The sequence below is a fragment of the Mustela erminea genome, chromosome 4 (genome assembly GCF_009829155.1).
Source record: "Mustela erminea isolate mMusErm1 chromosome 4, mMusErm1.Pri, whole genome shotgun sequence".
NCBI lineage: Eukaryota > Metazoa > Chordata > Mammalia > Carnivora > Mustelidae > Mustela > Mustela erminea.
Window position 1 is genome coordinate 148489543 of NC_045617.1, and position 10895 is coordinate 148500437.

A 10895-nucleotide genomic window follows, 5' to 3' on the forward strand; every position below is an offset into this window, starting at 1 on the left:
TCATAACAGTATTCTTCTTCAAAAGCTAGAGCAATTCTAAGGCCTTAGTGTCCCGGTAGGACAGGGCTAAGGGAATAAGAAAGGCATGACATAGCTTTCCCTGCTGAAACTTCCAGCCTTCAATCAGAAATGTACTCATTTGCTTGATACATATTTACTGAATGTCCTTCATGTGCCCTGGGCTCAGGCGACACCATGACGCATGGACACTTTTCCAGACTTCAAGGATCTTATGGTCTAGAAGAAAAACTACAAGAACTTGGGTGAGGAGAGAGCTGGGGATGATGTAATACATGAGGTTCACATACACAGTATGGGCGTGTGGACTGATGTGTGTGTGTGTGTGTGTGTGTGTGTGTGTGTATACACGTGTGTATATATATATACACACATGTATTTTAACTAAGCCATATACAGGACCAGTATGTTGGTGAGTATGGAATTGGCTCAAGGCGGCCAGTCCTACCCTACACCTCCCCACTTTCCCTCTCCCACAGCTCACACCTTTCTCCCGAGGTCTTTGGAGCTGTCTTCTCATGGTCCCTTGTGTACTATCACTTCTGCTTTTTTCCCAAAAGGATGGATCCAAAAGTTCTCTAACTCTGGAAGCCGCAGAGTCTGTTTCTGCTTGTGCATTTCTACTTTCTTTCCTGAGTCCGAATCTGTCTGGAGCAAACGGCTAGGTCTGTCCAGGACTGTAGCAAAAGCATTAAACCTACTGGTGGATGTGGTAACTGTGAGACGTTCTGTTTCAGAATATTCCGGCTAGATGGACTGTCTGCGGAGTAGTAGTCTGTGGGGTGGGGCTGGGTCGATGCTGTAAACTTTGGGGAAACTGAAAGTGAAGAAATCACAGAAGGTGAGGGGTAATGTATGTTAGGTACCAACTGATTTAATTCCATTCATTTTACTGAGGACGATAGGGACCAAAAATGTCTTCCTCCCTCTCATGTGGCTTCTAAGTAGAAGAGCAAGTGTGACCTACCTGACTTCCTGATTCAATCTCAGTATTCCCTGCACAACACGCCATGTTTCCAGAGTTGCTCCCCGAAGTCAGACTACATGAGTATTAGGACTGTTTGCTGGGTTTACCCCAACCTCCTATCATAACGGAGGAGAACGAGCCATTCGCTGCTATCTCTGCAGCATCTAAAATAATGTCTGGCACTCAGTAAATATTTGTGAAATGAAAGAAAAAGTTCTATCACCGTGATAGGTCACATTCAATCTGGTTAAAACCCTGCGCTTGAGGTAAACCCCTGATAAGATACTTTTAGGCCAAACCACTGCCTGCTCCTTTTTTCAAATGGGTGGTTGGCTCATTTCGGATGGTTCGCTACTACCAGACTGTAACGTTCTTTGAAGGAAATAATAGCACTTCTTGCGTAGTAAGTGCTTAACAATTGTCACTTCCTTTCCACCTCTCTTCTAAGGGGGGCTTCTTTCCCTGCAGCTGTTTAATTCCTAATTAACTTTACTAATACTTTAAATCAATACTTTAACTCCCAAACTCTCTAGTAGGATAGTGGATGACGTGTGAAGAGAATTTCCACATGGAAACCCCACAAGAGATGTATTAGACAAACTACTCACTTCAAGCTCTAAGTTTAGCTATTCGGAGCAGAGAGGCTGAGAGGTTCTGGCCCTCCCGTGGGAACTCTGACCGAGATTCTGTCTCTGAGAGGTGGAGCTTCCAGAAGGGACTTTTTAAACCACGGGTTCAGCTGGGTGATGCCTCCCTCCTCTGAGATCTGCCTGGGGACAGTCTGTATCACAATTAAGTTCTTCATTGGTATCTTATTTTAACAGCATTTTATGTGTAAGTTTTATCTCCCCAATAAAAGTAAACTGTGTAATTCTTGAACATTGAGGAAAAATAAGCACAGAAAGAGGAGAAGAACATGAGAGACACAAGAGACACAGCACCAGAGAATCCTCTCAGGGATGTTTACTAACTTAACAGCCACCCCCCCCCCTTTTTTTAAGAGGACAAATCTAGGATTGCGTGGCTGGCTCAGCCAGCAGAGGGTGCCTGGGTTATGAGTTTTAGCTCCACAGTGGGTGCAGAGATTACTAAAACCAAAATCTTTTTAAAAAATAAGAAAAAATAAAAAAGGAGCATCTAGTTATCAGCTTAATTTCATAGGCAAAAACATAAGAACCTTACTACATCAAGGCCCTAGAAGCTACATGAGGAACTGTTTTTCAAATAATGGATTAAAAGGTAAAAACAACCCAAATACCCACCAGGAGGTGAATGGATGAACAGAATGTGGTATATCCATACAACAGAATAGCAGTCACCCTTACAGCGAAATTCTGATACGTGCTGCACAGGGGTGGGCCTTGAAGACCTTGTGCTAAGTGCAGTAAGCCAGACAAAAAAGGATAAATATCGAATGATTCCACTTATCTAAGGAACCTATACTAGGCAAACTCATATAGAAAGGAAGATAAAGGTTTCCAGGGATTGGGGAAAAAGGAAATGAGAAGTTACTGTTTGATGGGGGCAGAGTTTCTGTTTGGGATGATGAAAAAGTTCTGGAAATTGATAGTGATGATGGTTGTACAACATTAGGAATGTACTTAATGCTATTCGTACACTTACAAATGGTTAAAATGGTAAATTTTATGTTATATTTTATCATTATTTAAGAAAAATAGATCTTGCATTTTCAATTTCAAAAACATGTTCACTATTAGATATTTGGGAAAAAACCTATAAACCAACAGAGACAATCACTGTTATCATTTTAATGTGTGTATTCCCATTGTTTTCCCTCTGTCTGTATGTATTAAAATGGAGTCATATGGGGGCACCTGGGTGGCTCAGTGCGTTAAAGCTTCTGCCTTCCTGGGATCGAGCCCCACATCGGGCTCCCTGCTCAGCAGTGAGTCTGCTTCCCCCTCTCACTCTCTGCCTTCCTCTCTGCCTACTTGTAATCTCTGTCTGTCAAATAAATAAATAAAATCTTTAAAAAAAATAATAAAATAAAATGGAGTCATATAGTACATATCATTATATGACCTGCCTTTCAGTTTTAACAATGTATCACATAGACCCCTTAGTGTTAGACATGTACTTTTTTTTTTCTTTTTTTTTTTTAAAGATTTTATTTACAGACAGAGATTACAAGTAGGCAGAGAGAGAGAGGAGGAAGCAGGCTCCCCACTGAGCAGAGAGCCCGATGCGGGGCTCGATCCCAGGACCCTGGGATCATGACCTGAGCGGAAGTCAGAGGCTTTAACCCACTGAGCCACCCAGGCGCCCCTAGACATGTACTTTTTATGACTAACTGTGACAAGCACCCTTGTCTGTGTATTTTGTCACACTGCTTATTGCTTCCTAATGGTAAATTTCTTAAAATAATATAAGATCAAATCCAAGAGGATGTGAGGGTTGAGGAAAACTAAGGGATAAATTCCTTGGATATCCAGGGTTGATATAACTTTTGCATAGACAGAAGAAAAATGATGAACAACTAAGAAAAGATGTTGGGTTTTAAATACTATGATCTAAAATATCAACAGTATCCCATGCTCTATGCTATGGCTATGCGCCATGCTTTGCCCAACTCCAGTAAAATAGTTGTATTTTAAATGTTCTGTTCAGACTATTTTTTCCTGAATTTTAACATTTAAATAATGAAATGATATGAAATACATAAATTAGAAAATGCAGATGTCCTCTATTTGTCCTCTATTTTTAAAGATTTTATTTATTTATTTGTCAGAGAGGGAGAGTGAGAAAGCAAGCACAGGCAGGCAGAGGCAGAGGGAGAAGCAGGCTCCCCGCTGAGCAAGGAGGCCAATGTGGGACTCGATCCTCATGACCTGAGCTGAAGGCAGCTGCTTAACCAACTGAGCCACAGGAGTCCCCTACTTTGTTACTTTTTTTTTTTTTTAAGATTTTATTTATTTATCAGAGAGAGAGAGGGGGAGAGAGCGAGCACAGGCAGACAGAATGGCAGGCAGAATGGCAGGCAGAGGCAGAGGGAGAAGCAGGCTCCCTGCTCAGCAAGGAGCCCAACGTGGGACTCGATCCCAGGACGCTGGGATCATGACCTGAGCCGAAGGCAGCCGCTTAACCAACTGAGCCACCCAGGCGTCCCCTTTGTTACTCTTTATACAAATATATTTTGGGTATTTCATCAAATGGTATCACCTTAGTTTATTTAAAGAGAATATTTAACTTAACATTTAAATTATTTCCAATTTTTTGCTATTTCATAAGCAATTTATATAATACATATTTATAGGATAAATATCCACATAGATATAGAGACACAGATTTTTATCAGTATATTTATGGAAACATCTTTAATGTGAAATTACTGGGTTAAAGAATATATACATTAAATATATTTTTTATATTTTTTATTTTTTATAAAGCTACTGTTCTCCTAGTTCCCAACCATTTCAGGCATTAAGTTTGTTACTCCAATAAGACTGTATAGTATATAAATATTTTATATTTATACTCATACTAGTAATGTATAAGAGTGTCAGTCTGTTCGTAGACTGGGAAGCTTATAAACAGCAGAAATTTATTTCTTACAATCTGGAGTCTTGGAAGTCCAAGATCAGGGTGCCAACATGGTAGAACTCTGGGAAAGGCCCTTTTCCTGGTTCTGTTTAAAGCAGCAGTCTTCTTGCTGTGTTCTCACATGGCCAAAGGGGCAAGAAGGCTCTAGAGTCTTTAATATAAGGACACTGCTCACCTCTAAAAGGTCACACCTCCAAATGCCATCACACTGGGGACTGGGTTTGAAACCCGAAAAATTTTGGGGAGAGGCAAACACTCAATCTACAGCAGAATGCCGAACTGCCACCAACGTGGCTATCATAGTTTTTTAAAATCTTTGCTAATATGAAGAATTACCAAAAGTTGGAAAATTCAAAATAACCAAAGTATTTTATATTACTTTGAATATTAATATGACCCTCTTTTCAAGTGTATATTGGCCAACTGTACTCCCTCAGTGAACTCCCTGCTCACGTCTCATCCCTGTTTTTTAAAGTTATGGATTTGTAGATGTTCTTCTATAGCATGAGTAAATACCGTTGTTTATGATATATGGTAAGCATACTTCCTTTATCTGGCTGATGGTGTAAGTATGTAACGTAAGTTTTTAGTTTTTATACCGTCTAACATTGATAGGCCTATGAAGAAAGGCCGTCACGACAAAGGATTATTATTATTTTTTTTTACTTTTTTTTTTAAAGATTTTATTTATTTGACAGAGAGATCACAAGCAGGCAGAGAGGCAGACAGAGAGAGAGGAGGAAGCAAGCTCCCTGCTGAGCAGAGAGCCCGATGCCGGGCTCGATCCCAGGACCCTGAGATCATGACCTGAGCCGAAGGCAGCGGCTTAACCCACTGAGCCACCCAGGCGCCCCACAGGATTATTTTTTTAACTACCCTAAACCCCTAAACTTTATTTTGGCACAACCATGATCTTATATTTTACATTAAGAAAATACTTAATTTTTCTAGTTAAACCTCTCCAGACTGTTTTTAGATTTGGTATGCTAGGAATTTAATGCTATTTCCCCCAAATAAAGTATCCTTTCTCTATAATTTAAATACCAGTTTGAAAATAAATCACTTCCTATATAAATCACTGATGTGTTTCTGGACTTCTTAGTCTACAGCCTTTGGAGGAAAAATAACTCTTCCTCTCTTTTAAGAACGGCAGTAAAATTTTCTGAGTAGACAGAGAAGCAAGCTAGGAAACCTATGAAGAGCAGCTCTGAGTGCTTATTTCTTGAGACACATATGTCTCTTTCAAGATTCGTTTTTGTTGCTCTGGGATTTTGCTTCTTTATGTCTTCTCTTTAGTTCCTACAGAAGCTGGAGGTTCAGACCTAAAGGAGCAAGCTCCCTTAAGCTTTCTCTCTAACTCTGAGGCTTACCTGTAACCCCCAGACAGGAGACAGACAACAGGTCAAAAGAAGGGACCTCCTCTCCCAGAACCGACACACCCCTACCAGTACCCAAACACAGTCCTGATGTGATCTCTGAAGATGACAGATACTCAAATAAACTCAAATAGAAACATTAAGTTCGACATATGCCTCAGACATAAAATGAAACCTGCCAGAATCCGGCCTTGGAGCACAGCAGAGAAGGGGACTTGCTCTAGCCCTGATTCCATCATATGAACCTTGAAACTGTCTTTAATAAAGGCTTCGTTTCCTCGCCATCTGAGACATAGGGATAATCACTGTGATCCTGCCTTAAGTCACAGAGTTCCTGGGCATACTAAATGAGACAATGTATTATAAAAAGTATAGAAGATGTAATTTACTAGGCAAATATAAGGAATCACTGCAAAATACCAACAATAGGCTTTCAAAGCTTGAGATGGCTTTAAATACCATACAGCAGTACCGTCTCATAGAAGTACAATGCAAGCCTCTGGGGCACCTGGCTGGCTCGCTCAGTCAGTTGAGTGTCCCTCTCTTGGTATCAGCTCAGGTCTTGATCTCACCGTCCTGAGTTCCGGCTGGTGTTGGGCTCCATGCTAGGCACAGAGCCAACTTAAGAATGTAAAAAAAAGAAAGAAAGAAATATAATGCAAGCTTCATATGCAATTTTAAATGTTTTTAGTAACCACATAAAAAGAAAAATTGAGACAGGTGAAATTTGAGTAACATATTTAACACAATATAAACAAAATATTATCATTTTAATATGCAGCTGATATAAATAATTAAGGAGATTTTACATTCTTTTTTTTTATTAAGTCTTCTAAGTCCAGTGTGTATCTTACAGGTGTATCTCTACTTAGACTAAAATTTTAAGTGTTCAGTAGCCACGTGTGGCTAACTACCTTAATAGTGCAAATATGTGGTCTAATTTTATAGAGTGGAAAACTGAGGTTCAGAGGTATTATGGGATTTTCTTCAACGTCATCTGATTTTATTATGGTAGAGTTTGGTTTAGAGTTCCAACCCTTTAACCTACCTGTACTTCATTTTTGCACTTAGTGTGGTAGGGATTAAATCTTTTTCTCCCAAGTTTTATTTGCCTAATCTAACACCATTTCCTGAGTGAATGAATCATCCTTTCTGCACTAATTTAAAACAACGCTTTTAAATATAGTAAATCCCTATATATAAAGTGCAGATCTGTTTCTGGACGTTGCATTTTGTTCTACCATCTTTGGAGGAACACCCTTTGGAGGGTGTGTGTAGTGAATATCTGCCTGTGGTTTTCCATAGAATTTACAATGAATTTTAATATTTAAATAATGAAATGATATGAAATACATAAATTAGAAAATGCAGATGACAAAACAATGCATAACATTTTTTAAAGTTTATATACGAACACAGAACCCTGTAAAAGCTTATTTCGTATATGTGGGGTTCTCATTACAGGGGCTGCTGCCAGCTCGGCAGGCCTCCATTCCCCAGGACACAGGTGCGGACACACACAGGAACCCATGCACATATAACTCAGCCCAAGACACAGATTCAGGGTGTAGGCGTGGAAGTGCCGGGGGAAGGCCGGCGCGAAAGGAGGAGACAGATCCGAAGGTCTCTGACTGCAGCGACAAAAGAGAGCCTGTAACTTAACCACCACAGAACCTCCACGGACGGCCGGCGCCACCTCCTTTAGGGAGCACAGCACCAGGGACGCGACGTACAGGCGCCACGCTTGCGTGAGGACGTAGGGCGTGGCTAGAGGGCGCAGGGGCGTGGCTTTAGGCCGTGGGGCGTGGCTAGAGGGCGGTGTGTAGTCCGGGCCCAGAGCGCGGTTGAAGGGTGCGGGGCGGGGCTGGAGGGGCGTGGGGGCGTGGCTAGAGGGCCTGGAGCCTGTTTGGAGGGCGTGGGGCCCGACGGGAGGGAGGGGGCGCGGGTTAGGAAAACAAATGTCCCGCACACGCGGGGGAAAAAGCAGACTATGGTGGGTTGCTGAAGACGATAAAAAGAGGCAAGCAGCTGAGCTGCGAAGTGCACATCTTCTTGCACTTTGGTCCAAAGATGAGTGATTTTGGAGAGCAGCTAAGTAGAAAACGGAGAGAAGGCAGATCGTAGTATGATAGGAAATGAACACTTAGAAATGGAAGCAGTATAGATTTTAAGCTGGTAAATTCTGGAAGGGGAAAAACTAGCAAATTAGGGACAACCTAAACTTTTTTTATACAGGGAACAAAAGGATATCCATACATATTGCACAAATGAGTTAAAAATCTCAATGAAAGAAATGAATTTTAAGTTCTACAGACAAGACAAATGGAAGAAGTTTCCAGAAGTTGTAGAATGTGCTTAGCATGCTAAAGGAATCAGAACATTTATTCCTCTGGAGAAGAAATGCAGGATAGACAAAAACATTCGTTTGGAAGTGGCCAGGAGGTCTCTGACTGCGAGAGATTTTTTTCAGGGTAGGTGATCCTGGGGCGCTGAGGGCTAAAGGAGGAAGGCTCCGAGTGTGGTTTTAGGACGGCGGTAGAAGTGACAAGCCGCGAGTGTTCCATTTAAGTCCCTTATCAGTTCCCTGCCCAGTCGGAAACAATTGGTCTGGTTTAAACTGGCCGTGTAGACCGTGAGGCCCCCACGTCTCCCACAGGAGCTCCAATGTCCTCCGCCAGCAAGACTGAGGCCCCCCATTTTAGAAGAGGAGCTGGATTCAGTGAGGAAGGTCCACTTAGAATTTCACACACAAGACTTCTTTTCAGGTATACTAACGCAACACGCTGAGCCAGGAATTAAGGTATAGGAGGGGAGCAGAGATTATGAAAACGGGGTACAATAGATAAGGAACAGGAGCTACTCCGGGAGTCTCCCTTTTCCGCAAGACTCCAAGCATCACTTCTTCCGCGTTATCTGTCACTAGCGATAGCGGAGCCCCTACTGCTGTTTCATCTGCCAGATGGAAGAAGGATTTCCTCTGCAAGGTTAACAGCCTTCAGCTTCTGGCAGCCCTTTCTGAAGGGCTCTGCTTGGGTAAAGTGATGACACAGCTCACGTGTGGAGGATGAAACAAGCAAGCTTCAATTTCATTACTGGCTTTTTTGGTTTTGCTCAAGGTGTGAGGTAGAGAACTTTCAGGAAACAGCCTGGGCATATGTGTGGGCTGGGATGCCCCTTGGCTTTTCTACTTCCTCAGAGACACCACTTCTCTTTCAGTATGTGTAAGGGCTGTGACTATTTTCCCCAGGAATGTCTCTCAACACAGCCCCACATAAACGTGGGGATGGAGCCTGGCTGTCAGCGGGGGAGGGGGGGGGGCTGAAGGCTGCAGGCCTTGTTCCAGGCACACCAGCCTACACGAAGGGCGGAAACAAAACAAAACCAAGTTGTGCCATTTTCCATTCCCCCTTTTCATCCCTCTTCTGATACATTTCTCTTAAAGCCACTTAAAACCCAGCGACCTCAGCAACCACTTAAAACTCAGCACCTGGGTGGTCCAGTTGGCTAAAGCTGTTTGCCTTCAGCTCAGGTCATGATCCTGGGGTCCTGGTATGGAGCCCCACATCTGGCTCTCTGTGCTTCTCCCTCTCTCTCTGCTGCTCCCCATGCTTGCTCTGTCAAATAAATAAAATCTGAGGAAAAAAAAGAAAAGAAAAAGACCAGGAGAGACCTATTCTGGTTGGCAGAGCAAATGGAGTGGAAGTAAACTTGATAATGGGAGGAGATTTGGAGCCACCATTCTGACCTTACCTCCCATGCTGGGACTCCAGCAGATAAGGTGGGAAGTTGCAGAACCACAGCCATCTGTGGCTTCTAGTGAGAACTGTGAATTCGAAAATTTCCCGGATTTTGAAGATGAAGGTTACTCACACAAAAAAACAGATGTTTTTGTTGTTACTGACTTTTAGCCCCAAATATCAGCAGTTCAGGCTATCACTCTCTCCCTGCTATTTTAGGTGATGCAGTGCGGGGGCTCCAAAAGGATCCAATATCCACAGCAGAGCACAGACAATATTCCTTCCAGGTTTCCATTTACTTCTCCGCCCTGGCATCAAAAACTCCTGGAATTCTAAAGACTTTCTAATGGCGATCACCTCTACTGGGCCTAAGGGTCACATGAACATCCACTTTGTTTCACTGAGGTATGACTGAAAAAGTGGAAGCAGAGTGTACACCATAATCATTTATGTATGCACTGTGAAAGGGTTCCTGGCTATCTGCTTTATTCTCATGCAAGTGCAGGAGAAATGCTTGTTCTCAAGAGAGTGGAGACAAAAATGGAGTTTTTCAGAATAAATGTTTATTTAAGAATTAAGGAAAAACAAAAACATTAAAGCATAGGAATACATTGACTGAATACAAGTGTCTCGTTTGGTCTTAAATCTTGAAAAAGTTACTCTAACTACTTACCTGAGGTAGATTTAGGTCGGCACTGTCTCAAGAGAACCTCCATCCATCCCAGAAGTTACCTTCTAGTTTTGGCTACAGGCTCCCAAGTGGTCTCTCCAACCTCAGGTTATGCTCTATGAAGAACACCAACACCTTTTTCCCCATGGCTAAAGCCCTCACACTTGGACCTGTCTCAGAACCCCGACTGTTCTCCATTGGAGGGATGGTCCATCCTTAATTTACTTAAAGACTAGAGACAATGACCAGTAAGATTAGTTGAAAGAAGGGGCAAGTCATTGCCCTACCAACGATACAAACTCTGTCCCCTTCTCCAAGTTCTAATGACTAACAAGTAGCCATAAGGACTAACTTTCGTCACCACCATGCCATATACCCAATACTATTTTAAGTATTACAACCACCAAACATATACTAGTGATAGGCATGACCTGCACCAAAGAGAAACAAATACATCTTGCGTGTTTTAGCACACTGGGCAACTTCTCGTGGTATAAGAGCTATTTTATGAAAATTACTAAAACACAACAGATCAAATAAACTTCCAGCATTTGTTTTCTAAAAAG